This window comes from Adiantum capillus-veneris, chromosome 24 (assembly GCF_014529385.1).
Source record: "Adiantum capillus-veneris isolate H3 chromosome 24, ASM1452938v2, whole genome shotgun sequence".
NCBI classification, from domain to species: domain Eukaryota; kingdom Viridiplantae; phylum Streptophyta; class Polypodiopsida; order Polypodiales; family Pteridaceae; genus Adiantum; species Adiantum capillus-veneris.
Window position 1 is genome coordinate 143,078,531 of NC_140954.1, and position 13,130 is coordinate 143,091,660.

A 13,130-nucleotide genomic window follows, 5' to 3' on the forward strand; every position below is an offset into this window, starting at 1 on the left:
TTGCCTCTCTTGCATGCTCATAGCTGTTGAATTCAACTATCCGTTCTCTAATGACATCCCACCATCAAGTTATGCCATCATCATTGTCTGCATTTTTCTTCACTCTCAAGGCACGCTATAGACCATCAATAAGTCACACACTGCGCCTCTCCCACTATCGAGGGATATGTATTCAAAACTTGAGCCAGGTCAGCACTGAGCTGCTAGATGTGGGAGAAGAGAGAAATAAAAGATGCACCACACCGCAAAATTGTCAAGTAACCTCTTCAAAATGGGAATAAAGTGCCAAAATAACTGAATTTTATGATGCCGACAAAATCCAATGCACAATAGCCAAGGTAGTGCTATAAACAGCACCATTAACTTAATTAATTATGAATTAAGCAATTTAAGCTCCTTTTACAAAACCTGGGGCCAAATTAGATTAGCCTATATTTATTTTGAGTATCCGTTGATGGTCGACACTGATGAATGTCAATTTCTTCTATGTTGGGCTTCCAGGTTCAGCCCGCTTAACTTTGTCTGCTCTTCTTATGTCCTGGCTAACCGAGCTCCCTTCAATTTGCTTCTTTAGCTCTTTCCTTACTTAGATTTGGAATCGAGATCGAGACAGAGAGAGATAATTTTTGATTAATTTTGAGAATGAGAGAAAGCCTCCACTTTGACCCCTCTTCTCCAACTCCTTCAACCTTGAGACCGAGAGATAGAGTTATCTCCTTGCTTGTGCGAGAGCGAGAAAGAGATTGCCTTCTTGCTTCTTTCCTTGCTTGTCTGAGAACAAGAGAGAAAGAGTCTTCTTGCTTGTATCCGAGATTGAGAGAGAAAGAGTCTTCTTCCCCTTGCTCACGCACGGGAGAGAGCTCCCTTTCTTCTTTCATTCCTGCTCTTTCTTTGCTTCCACTCCTTCACGCAATAATCATACTTTTCCACCTCTCTTGCCGTCATTTCCTCTTTACAAAACTCCCACTATTTTTAGGCTCTATCATGCATTTGTTGTCACGCTGCCAACGTGTATGAAGCTCAGCTAATGACGTGGCATGGAAGATCTTGACAGCTTCACCAAATGTGTCGGGACTAGGGCCAAATGTGTGTGCCATGGCAAGCTAGAAACTTTTTCCTTCTTTGTCATGATCATCGGAGGTCTCTACTGTGCGTGGAGAGCGCATTATCTCTCCCCTACTCTCACGTCCTCTGCCTACACGCCATCTCCTTCTTTTTTTCTTCCCTTTTACACACAATATGCTTTTTATTTATTCAATGGGCGGCCATTTGCTCCTTACTTTAGACGGCCACATTGGGCACCATATTTGGTATACATATCGGGCAATGCACCGCCTCGCATGACATCCTTCTCCAGCATGCGGAGCAATCTCATCCGTTATTCTCTCACCCATAGCCTGTTGGGTAAATCCCGCAATCAACACGCTCTAGGAGGTGACATTTTTGACAAAGATCTCATCAAGAACTTTTTGTGATTTTGTAAATAACCACATTTGGCATACATATCGTTGATCAAAGCTTCGCCAAATCTTTCATTTGCCCTTTGCTGACAATGTCATTGTGATTTTTACTGCAACCAATATGCTCCAAGAGACACCGTTTTAAACTCTTCTTTCCACTACCATGTGTGGCCCTCCAATTTGATGACTAGGCAATCATCTTCTTTTGGAAGCCACCATTCCGAACTTTGTGGGCCCACTAACTGAGGTTGCCAAATCTGCCAAAAGTCATCTGCTACGTCATCATCGGTCGTTGTCACTGACTTCAAGCATTAATATCTTACAGCTCCAAACTCCAATTGGCAAGCTGTAAATTTTTATAGACTTCTCAAGATGCATAGAACACATACAAACCCTGTTGAAGCGGTAAAATTCCCAAAGGGCACACCAATCGAGGCAACCAACCTGGCACGGAACTGGCCCTTGGGGAAACTTAAACTGGTAATAACTTGGAGACCAGATTTTTGATTGCTAATCTGAAAAGACTGACGTGCTCCACAAAGTGAGAATTTCAGGTCCATGCATTTACTTCATTTATGCCCAGTCCGGTACGGATCTGCAATTGACTCAAACTTCAAATTGCCATAACGTTTTCATCGTAGCTCCAATTGACGAGCCGTAAAGACAGGCTGGTAGAGTACTTCAAGCACTGCAGTTCTAGATCATAAAATTCCATATGTAATCACTTCAATCATACTTCTTTTTAGCATCATCAAGACATTTGTTGGCCCTTTAAAGTGGAATCTGGCATACATTAACCTTACAAAGCTTGTTAACAAGCCGTGAACAATGATCAAGGATCAGGTAATCTTCAATTAAGTTCAATGTACATCTTTTTGGTATCTTTCTTAGCATGGGAGCGGAGCTGCACGACATCCACCCCCTCTGAACCTGCACAGCCTCTGGTTTGTGCACATTGCACTTAAATATCATCATCAAGAGTTTTATCAGACTCATCATCTGATGCATACATAGCATTATCTTTTGGAGGTTGATATGATCTTGAATATTAATCTCCCCTTCTCATTTCTTAAACAACTTAACTCTTTTTCCTGCAATAAGCACCTTGAGCTCAGTGCCATCGATCGCACATAACTTATATGTCGCATTATCATAAGCATGTAGCACCACATATGGTCCAAACCATCGCTTAACCATTTTTTCATAGCAATGTATTGGTTCTCCAGGCTACTATTATGTACAAGGACCCAATCCTGATCTTTGATAGCATGAGGTCGTATTTTGTGCCTACCATCAAATGCTACTTTATTCTTTAGCCTTGCTTCTTTAAGCTTCACTTTAGCCTGTTCAGTATCTTCCTGACGCCTTTCAAGTTGGCAAATGCGCAAAGCAAGAAAATATTTTGTAGACATACCTTCTTCCCATGGCATTATGGTTGAAGAAAAAACTTCTTCCTCTTTAGGCATAATGGGGTTTTGCCCATACATTAGCTCAAATGGAATAAAACCTATAATATAACTATGTGTAGTTCGATCAACCCATAAAGAAAATGGTAGGAGTTTAGGCCAATCACCAATACGTCCCCGGCATGCCTTTGCTAAAGATTTAACTATAGGCGGATGCCCTCTTTCACTTTTACCATTACCCTCTGGATTGCATGATATAGTGAGACTAGCAAAGAAATCTTGAGCTTCATCTGCATCCATCTTTCTTCTATCAACAGTAATTCTACCAACACATCCATACGTAGAAATAACATCCTCAAGCAGGAACTTGCATACAGAACTGGTAGCTTTGGTTTGCAAAGCTCTACCTTCTACCTAATTAGTAAGGTATTCTCTGGCAAGAACAATGTGCCACATCTGTCAAACACATATTGGCATAGTAATCAGGTCCACCACCCACTTGTAGTGCATACCCAGTGGATAAGTGGGATGCAATCCATCTCAAGGTTGCACATTAGAATAATTTTGGCATATTAAGCATGTCTCCAAAAACTGAGCCACATCTTTATACATACCTTTCCACCAGTAATGATCCTTAATCTTGACAAAAGGTTCCCAGACTCCTCTGTGTCTAGCCCATAAATTTTCATGAAATTCTTTGATAACCTATTGTTGAGTCACTTTATCACAAACAACCCATTATGGTACCCCTCCAGTGCACTTTGGTTGTTTCCATAAATGTCTATCCTTGAGAAAATAGACGTAGGCCTCTTTCTGATCCTTTTATACTCTTGATTCATCCACCCTTCATGCTCAGTAAGAGTGCCAAGGTAGCGACCGACCAAAAGCCACTCTACATCATAGAACTCCTCAAAAAATACCTCAAAAATATGAGCAATATTACCGTAATTTTCATGTAGATAAGAAGATGTATAGAACTTCAAGCCAACAACATCACTCATGGTAAGCATCTCTTCTCCATCTTCAAATCTAGTCCCCCTTGATAACATATCTACAACAGGATTCTATCAATGGCAAGCAATTTGTCTCTACCACATGGGTGAAGCTCCAATAAAATATTCTTTATCAGACCTTAGAGCAGTAGCAATACCCCAAGGTTCTCTCTTAACTTGTGGGTAACCTCATTGACAAGAATTGAGCACCTTTGCTCCAAATCAAACTGCATACCTATGTCCTTCATCATCATCTTGACCTATAGCCCACCCAATACTTGTCGGGCTAGTGTCGACTGTTGAGATTATTGGCCTTCCGCATGTGTAATCAACCTTCCACAAGGTAGGAGCCTCGAGAAGCATTTGCTTTAGCTTCTTGATAGCCTTCGTATGGTCTTCTTCCCAAAAAAACTATTTTCTTTCATTAGCAATTGATAAATCACCTCTGCAACATGAGAAAAATGTGGCAGCCAAATAAGATAGAATACACATGCACCCAAAAATTGACGAGCTTCAGTAATCAAAGAGCACGTTTCCTTCGTCTTTTGAATAGCTTTAGCTTTAGCTGGACTCAGACTTCTACCTTCTAGACTGCACATATGCCCCACAACTATAACCTCTTTAGCACCAAAAGTTGATTTTTTTCCTAAAAGTGTTAAGTTAACTTCTTCAAGCCTGGATAAAATAGCATCATAGTCAGCAATATGTTGAGCAACAAACCGCCGACACCCGCTCTAATATCTTACCTCATCTTTGCATCCTTCTTCACATCCTTTAATTGGTAGATCATCAATGAAAGTTATAGTAACATGAGGGATAAATTCCCTTGATACTTGATTTATAGCGTTCATCATATGAGCTATAGAATTAGTATCACCCTGTCGTGGTAGAGTGCACATCCTTACCAACCCGAAAGGTGTGCGCATCGTAGTAAGATCCATGCTCTCCAAAGCTAACTGAAATTGACCATATCCAGGGTAAATATCACCCATAGAGTAAATTGATCTACCTGCAAAGGCCTCAGCAAATTCATCCACGATTGGGCCAGTACCCACATTGCGAACTGGCTCGATGTCTTGTATGAAACTTAAAGTACCATTTTTGTTTGGAACATTGAACCATCGATTGGAGTATGGTGCACATGATGGTTCCAAAATTCCCACTTGTATCTTCTCATTAAGCAAATCGATAAGCTTTGGCAAGTGAGCTTTAGGAACTGGAATAAAACGTAAGCTCCATGGCATGTGAGGAATAGTTAATATAACCATAGGTGAAACAACACTTGGATCCACACATACAATGTCACTCAACTCAAAAGCAAAAGCTTTACCATGTTTTTTGAGCATATCTTGAAAGAACTTGATCTCCTCTTCGTTGAGGAAACCATTGATGGGGGCTTTTCACAAGCCAAGCTCCCATACCCCTCTTCTCTCGTCCCCACCCCATGAAAACCCCCTCTTATGGAGAGAGTGATAAAAGGCATTGGAAAAAGTAAGAAAAAAATAAAGTATGATTATGTAAATATATAAGAAAGGTAAAATAGGCCACCTCATGCCTGCGGGGTAGCCCATCCCCACCTTGCCTCCTTTTTCTTCACTGTTGTCCCTTTTCCTCTCCTCCACTCAAAAGGTCAACCCCCTCTCTCTTCCCCTTGTCCTTTCTCCTTTCTCTCTCCCCTCAAGCTACCCCACCTCTCACCAATAATGCATTATAACTCACCAATAATGCACCCTAACTCACATGCAGCTTACCCTATCTTCCAAAATAGTATACCCCACCCCCTCTTTCTCTCTCCTATCATATCCCATGACCCAAATACCCCCCTCTCTCTCTAAAGGGCGCCATGTCTCTTGTCTTGTAGCTAAATAACCTCCCCCACACTCACACACACTCAGTTTCTTTGAAAAAGGTGCCCACAGACCCATCCCCACCCGGTGGTTACCTGATTTTTCTTGTTTTCACACACATCTGCACACAGATTCACCTCTGAACACACTCCCCTCTCTCCCCTCTTGTAATTACTTTATTCTCCATGTCACCTCTCACTTTTTTTCATCAACCCATCTCTCTCTCATGAGACTGCTGTTCTGGCACATATACACACAGCCAGACAAGTGGGGCCCACAGTCACATGGCCTATGTAGATAATGATTTCTTCATTTCTAAATTCTAGAATTCCTCCCCCCTTCTCCCCTATATAAAGAGGGGTCACCATCACACTAAAGACACACACAACATCACCAAAGAACACACTATACACTGTGTGTGCCTAGTGCACACACACACATACCCACACCATCACCATCACCGCAATCACCATGCTTGTCTTGAGCATGACCTCTACACCCTTGGCTATGGAAGATGAAGGGCAACTAAATGAAGGATGATGGCCATAACCCTCGTGCGAGTCTTCGCCATCAACTCGCACCTATCCGCCATGTGCTCTACCACTCTCTCCCTTCTCATTCCCCTACCCTATGCTCCCCATTTCATCGCCTTATTCTCTAAATAAAGATTGAGGTTTTGTGAGTATGTTTTCTTGCAATGTTTTACCCATGTGAGGTGTGCGGAATCGCCACCTAGTCTTGTGTTTGGAGTGAGCTTGTGTATGTGTGAAGGGTGTGCGGATTCGCCATCCTTTTGTGGTGCCTAAGTACTAAGCCGCTATACCCCTTCCCTCACTCTCTCTCTCTCTCTCTCTCTCTCTCTCTCTCTCTCTCTCTCTCTCTGTGACTTGATCTCATTCCCTTTCCTCTTTATCATTACTCCCAAGCATCCATCTCTCTTGGATGAAAAGATTGTTATGGTGGTGTGTTGTTTGCGTCCTAGCCGCTGAAGCTAGGTGGTGCCCCTGTTTGCTTTACCATGACAGGCTCGAGGCGCGCCATTCGGTCTCCGGTGTTTTAGAGGTCGTCGGGGTTCGGGGTTCTCTTTGCTCCCGTCACCATCTTCTCCAATCTTCAGCTAATGAAATGTCTCCTTAGTGAATATATGTCCAATTTTCTTTAAATTCATGAGCATAGGCTGTCAAGAAGCTTCTTTAATCACCCCATCACTTCCTTTTGGTAGAGGTGTAGCCACTGGTCTTACTTTTTTTGCAAGAGTCTTGTCCTTCGTCTCTACTTGTGCTTGAACTACTTTACCCAAGTCATCCTCAATATGCATAAGTGCCTCATATATGTCCAGCTCTCATACATGTCCATTGAGTGCACTTTAACAACTTCAGCTCCACTTTGTAACCTATTTTGCATGATATCCTCAAGTTTTGATATAGTGTCAATATAATAAATCTCTTCAAAGATTCCTGCAATCACATCATCTGGTTCAAGCACATCACATCCCTGCAATTCACTTTGAATACTTGAAACATATTGTTTCTCCCACCTAGGTAAATCATTAAATTTTGTGTAAGATATTGAACCCTGAGATGTCAGTCCCAAAAATCCTGAAGATAAGGTTTCTCTTTGTGAGAACTTCTCCTCGCTTGTTCCACCATACTCCTGCTTTATAGTGGTGACGGGAGCAAAGCAAACCCCGAACCCCGACAGCCTCTAAAACACCAGGGACCGAATGGGGCGCCTCGAGCCTATCATGGTAAAGCAAACAGGGGGGCACCACCTAGCTTCAGCGGCTAGGACGCAAACAACACACTACCATAAAAACGTTTTCATCCAAGAGAGATGGATGCTTGGGAGTAATGATGAAGAGGAAGGGAAATGAGATCAATAGAGAGAGAGAGAGAGTGAGGGAGGGGGTATGGCGGATTAGTACTTAGGCACCACAGAAGGATGGCGAATCCGCACACCCTTCACACATACACAAGCTCACTCCAAACACAAGACTAGGTGGCGATTCCTCACACCTCACATGGAAAAAACATTGCAAGAAAACATACTCACAAAACCTCAAGCTTTATTTAGAGAATAAGGCGATGAAATGGGGAGCATAGGGTAAGGGAATGAGAAGGGAGAGAGTGGTAGAGCACATGGCGGATAGGTGGTAGTTGATGACGAAGACTCGCACGAGGGTTATGGCCATCATCCTCAAGCTTTATTTAGAGAATAAGGCGATGAAATGGGGAGCATAGGGTAGGGGAATGAGAAGGGAGAGAGTGGTAGAGCACATGGCGGATAGGTGGGAGTTGATGGCGAAGACTCGCACGAGGGTTATGGCCATCATCCTTCATTTAGTTGCCCTTCATCTTCCATAGCCAAGGGTGTAGAGGTCATGCTCAAGACAAGCATGGTGATTGCGGTGATGGTGATGGTGTGGGTGTGTGTGTGTGCACTAGGCACACACAGTGCATAGTGTGTTCTTTGGTGATGTTGTGTGTCCTTAGTGTGATGGTGACCCCTCTTTATATACGGGAGGAGGGGGGAGAAATTCTAGAATTTAGAAATGAAGAAATCATTATCTACATAGGCCATGTGACTGTGGGCTCCACTTGTCTGGCTGTGTGTATATGTGCCAGAATAGCAGTCTCATGAGAGAGAGACTAAGAGAGAGAGATGGGTTGATGAAAAAAAAGTGAGAGGTGACATGGAGAATAAAGTAATTACAAGAGGGGAGAGAGGGGAGTGTGGTCAGAGGTGAATCTGTGTATAGATGTGTGTGAACACAAGAAAAATCAGGTAACCACCGGGTGGGGATGGGTCTGTGGGCACCTTTTTCAGTGAAACTGAGTGTATGTGAGTGTGGGGGAGGTTATTTAGCTACAAGACAAGAGACATGGCGCCCCTTAGAGAGAGAGGAGGGTATTTGGGTCATGGGATATGATAGGAGAAAGAAAGAGGGGGTGGGGTATACTATTTTGGAAGATAGGGTAAGTTGCATGTGAGTTAGGGTGCATTATTAGTGAGTTATAATGCATTATTGGTGAGAGATGGGGTAGCTTGAGGGGAGAGAGAAAGGAGAAAGGAAAAGGGTAAGAGAGAGGGGGTTGACCTTTTGAGTGGAGGAGAGGAAAAGGGACACCCGATGGGGCAACAGTGAAGAAAAAGGAGGCAAGGTGGGGACGGGCTACCCCGCAGGCATGAGGTGGCCTATTTTACCTTTCTTATATATTTACATAATCATACTTTATTTTTTTCTTACTTTTTTCCAATGCCTTTTATCACTCCCTCCCTAAGAGGGGGTTTTCATGGGGTGGGGACGAGAGAAGAGGGGTATGGGAGCTTGGCTTGTGAAAAGCCCCCATCATTAGCCCTCCCCTTTTGGCTAGAGGTATTCATGTCTCTAGCTCATCTGTTTGATCATTATCGTCGAAGGTGGCGGCTGCTGGTGTGTCCTCATCTAGAATGTCAATTGGTGGAGCCTGGTCAAATCGAAGAAAATAAGGTTTAAGTCGTCAACCATTTACCCTGGTTTTATGAAGTTTTCCATCAGCCTCCATAAGCTGGTAGCTTCCATTGGCATACTTTTTCCTGATGATGAAAGGGCCTTCCCATCGGAGCAAGAGTTTCTTATCCTTGCGCGTGTCAAAGCGATTGTCGTAGCGGAGCACCAACATTCCTTTCTTCAATTCTTTTTTCCGGAGATGCTCGTTAAAGCTAAGCCGTCTATGCTCTGCTTGTGCTGCATAATAATTTATTGCTTCTTCTCTGTCCAGCTGTAGTCTTTCCAAGTTGATGATGTGATCTCTCAAATGCATGTTGGGTTGTTGAAGTTGGCTTGCCATTACTCTGAGACTTTGTAGTTGCACTTCAATGGGCAAGATTGCTTCCTTACCAAATACTAGATGATACGGTGTGAATCCCAAGGATGTACGAAATGAAGTTCTGTAGGCCCATAAAGCTGGTAGTAGATACTTATCCCAATCTCCGGGATGATTGTTTACCTGCTTGGTAATAATTTTAGAAACCATTCCATTTACCTTTTCAACTAGGCCATTACATTGAGGGTAATATGGTGAAGAGTGCCTCCTTGTAACGCCCAGTTTCTGCATTAATTCTCCTACCAAGTCTGCTCTGAAACCTGGCCCTCTATCAGAGATGATCTCTAAAGGTGTGCCAAACCTACAACATATGTGCTCGTAGATAAATTTAGCTACCTCTACCGCTGTGATTCTAGTGGTGGTTGTAGCCTCTGCCCATCTAGTCCTGTAGTCAACCCCCATGATAATGTAGAATTTTCCTGAGTTGGCCCTAGGTAATGGCCCAATGGCATCGATACCCCATTTTTCAAATGGGCCATATGAGAGAATAGGTGTCTGTGGTTCAGGCATAAGTGACCTAGTGCCGGCCTTTTGACACAACTTACACGTTTTGAACCAATGGTGTACATCACGGTTGAGGCTAGGCCATATGAAGCCTGTCTGCAAGATTTTCCTACTTGTTATATCTAGGGCAAAGTGACCACCACAAACCCTGTCGTGACAGCTAGCAATTACTCCCGTGATTTCGTGAGAGAGAGGGACCTTCCTGATTATTTGGTCCTTACCCTTACAGTACAAACCATCATTGATGAGTCGATACCTTGTGGCCTTCCGCGTCAGCCATTGCTTTTGTCCCTTTGTTAAATCTGATGGACATTCCCCTGTTTCCCAAAAATGCATGATGTCAGGCAAGGCATCACTGCCTTGAAATAGAGGGAGCTTTAGTTTTATTAATCCAACCACCACTTCCTGTAGTCTTTCACTTGCTAGGGCATCTGTTTCTTGGTTTTGAGCCCTTGGGATATGCTGTATTTGAACTTCTTCAAACTTACCCAACAAGGTTTTTACATCACTTAAGTGAGTCCTTAAACTAGGATTCTTGCATGTCCATGCTCCATTTACTTGCCTTACCAGAAGTAGAGCATCCCCAAATACATTAAGGCGTTGTACACCTTGCGAGACACACCATTGTAGACCCTTGGTTAGTGCTGCATACTCAGCTTCATTGTTAGAATGTGAATCTAACAATTGGCCCAACGAAAATACCTTTGTCCCTTTGTCATCAAAGACCACTATGGCTGCAGCTGCTTTGCCGGACGCTCGCTTGTAGGCTCCATCAAAGTAGAGAGAGTATGATCCTTCTACCATCGGTGGTACTGGAGGTAATCGGACTTCTCCTTCCTTAGATTGCTTCTCCTTCCTTTCAAAGACTTGGTAGGTCATGAGTCCCCCCAAACTTGCCCTTGTCGTGCTTTCTACCTATACCGTGTAGTCAAACTCTTGCAGACGAACTAGCCATTTAGTAATTCTAGAAGACACATCCATGTGTTGTACAACATAGGGAAATATTTCATCCGTGGTTAGAATCACAAATTGCTTAGGCAGCAAATATGACCTAAACTTTGTAGTTGCAAATCTAAGAGCTAGGACTAAGTGTTCCACATGGGTGAAATCTTTCTCTCCTTCTGTCATCATTCGACTAGAGAAGTAGATTGGCCTCATGAAAGATGTCGTTGTATCCTTTTGGAGTAGCACAGCCCCCAATGAGTCATCACCAACACTTGAGGTGACATACAATTTTTCATCCCACTTAGGTGGCGAGATAGTTGGCAGAGTGGTTAAGACCTCCTTTACCTTGTTGTAGTGATGTTCACTTTCCTCATCCCAAGTGAAAGTTGATCTTTGAGTGAGTTGTTGCAATGGTAGAACAAGTTGTGATAGTAGATGTATGAATCTACTTAATTACCTCACCTTCTGTAGAAAAGAGACCAGTTGACGTGCGGTCGTTGGTGAAGGTAGGGCTATGAGTGCGGACACCTTACTTGGGTCGGCGTTGATACCTCTTGCTGAAATTTCATGGCCTAGTAGAATGACTTTACTCTCCCCAATGTGACATTTATCCACATTTAATTGCCCACCTAGGCTCTGCAACCTGGCCAAACCTTCAGTTACCTTTTCTAAATGTGAAATACGGGAGCTATATATACAAAAATCATCAATGAACACTCTTATGGATGTTCCAAAGAACGGTTGAAAAATATATGTGACATATCTTTGGAATGTGGCAGGTGCATTTGTGAGACCAAATGGCATAACCCTGTATGCAAAACAACCCCATGGCGTGATAAAAGTGATTTTTAGCTGATCTTCCAAGGTTATGCGTATTTGAAAGTATCCTGAATAACCATCACAGATGGTATAGCATTCAAAACCCGCTACTTCATTCAGAATTTCATCCAAGAAAGGGAGAGGAAAGTGGTCTCTCTTTGTAGCTGCATTTAGTGGTTTGTAGTCAACACAGACCCTCCACTTACCATTCTTTTTAGGCGTCACCACTGCGGGTGACACCCATCCTCAGTTTTCTACAGGATAGATGAATCCCGCCTCCAGAAGTGTCCTTACCTCGGCCAAGAGTGCCTTTTCTTGTATGACCCCCAGTCGTCGTAGCTTTTGCACAACTGGTTTTACCCCTTCCTTCAGCTTAATATGATGTTCCACCACTGTAATGCCTGTGATTCTTTCATAGTTGTCAATGAACAGGCTAGGAAATCCCATCAACATTTGCAAAAAACTATCTTTCTCCTCAAGTGTTAATTCCGTAGACAACATACCCTTCAACCTACTTCCTCCTAGGCCAGGTGATTTTCTCTCCTCTTCATTGGGTTTCCCTTTTGGTGATGGATCACTAGTTGTGCTTACCCTTTGTGGATCCTTCATAATGATACCCATCACATCAATGGAAAACTGTCACTTTCGTCGGTGGATGTGGTCTCCTCCTCAGAACTGGAAGATTTGCTAGTGGTTTCATATGCCAATGTTTCCAAATTCATTTGCTTCTTCTTGCCAATCCTCATGTCGTAGTAGATTGTCTCCCCTTTCTTACCGGTCATGCGTAGAAGGCCAGTACCCCATTCCTTTTTTGCCTTCATGGACATCAACCATGGCCTTCCCAAAATTAGTGGATATCCCTCCCCCTTAGTAGGCATTACAAAAACATCTACCTCTACCTCAGTGTTGAAAGCTTTGATTTTCACGGCACTTACCACACCCACACACTTTACTTTTGCATTGTTTGCCATCTTTGCCTTGCATGGAGAAGGCCTGTCAACCTCGAGCCCTAATCGAAGCATCATAGCTTCGCTCATTACACAGATTTGTGCAACTCCATCAATGTAGGTGTTTCCAACCCTCTTTCCTTTTATGTTTACGTGGACAATTGGAAGGATGTCATCCATTTTGCATCCCGAAATTGCTCCGGCTACCTTTGTTTTGGAGCGTCTTGTACTTACCATTTTAGACCATTGTCACCTTACTTTAGGTACAAGATGTAGCAGTTGTGGCCATGTAATCTTCGATCCTTGCTCTGCCACATCCAATGTTAGATCATAGGGCTTAGAAC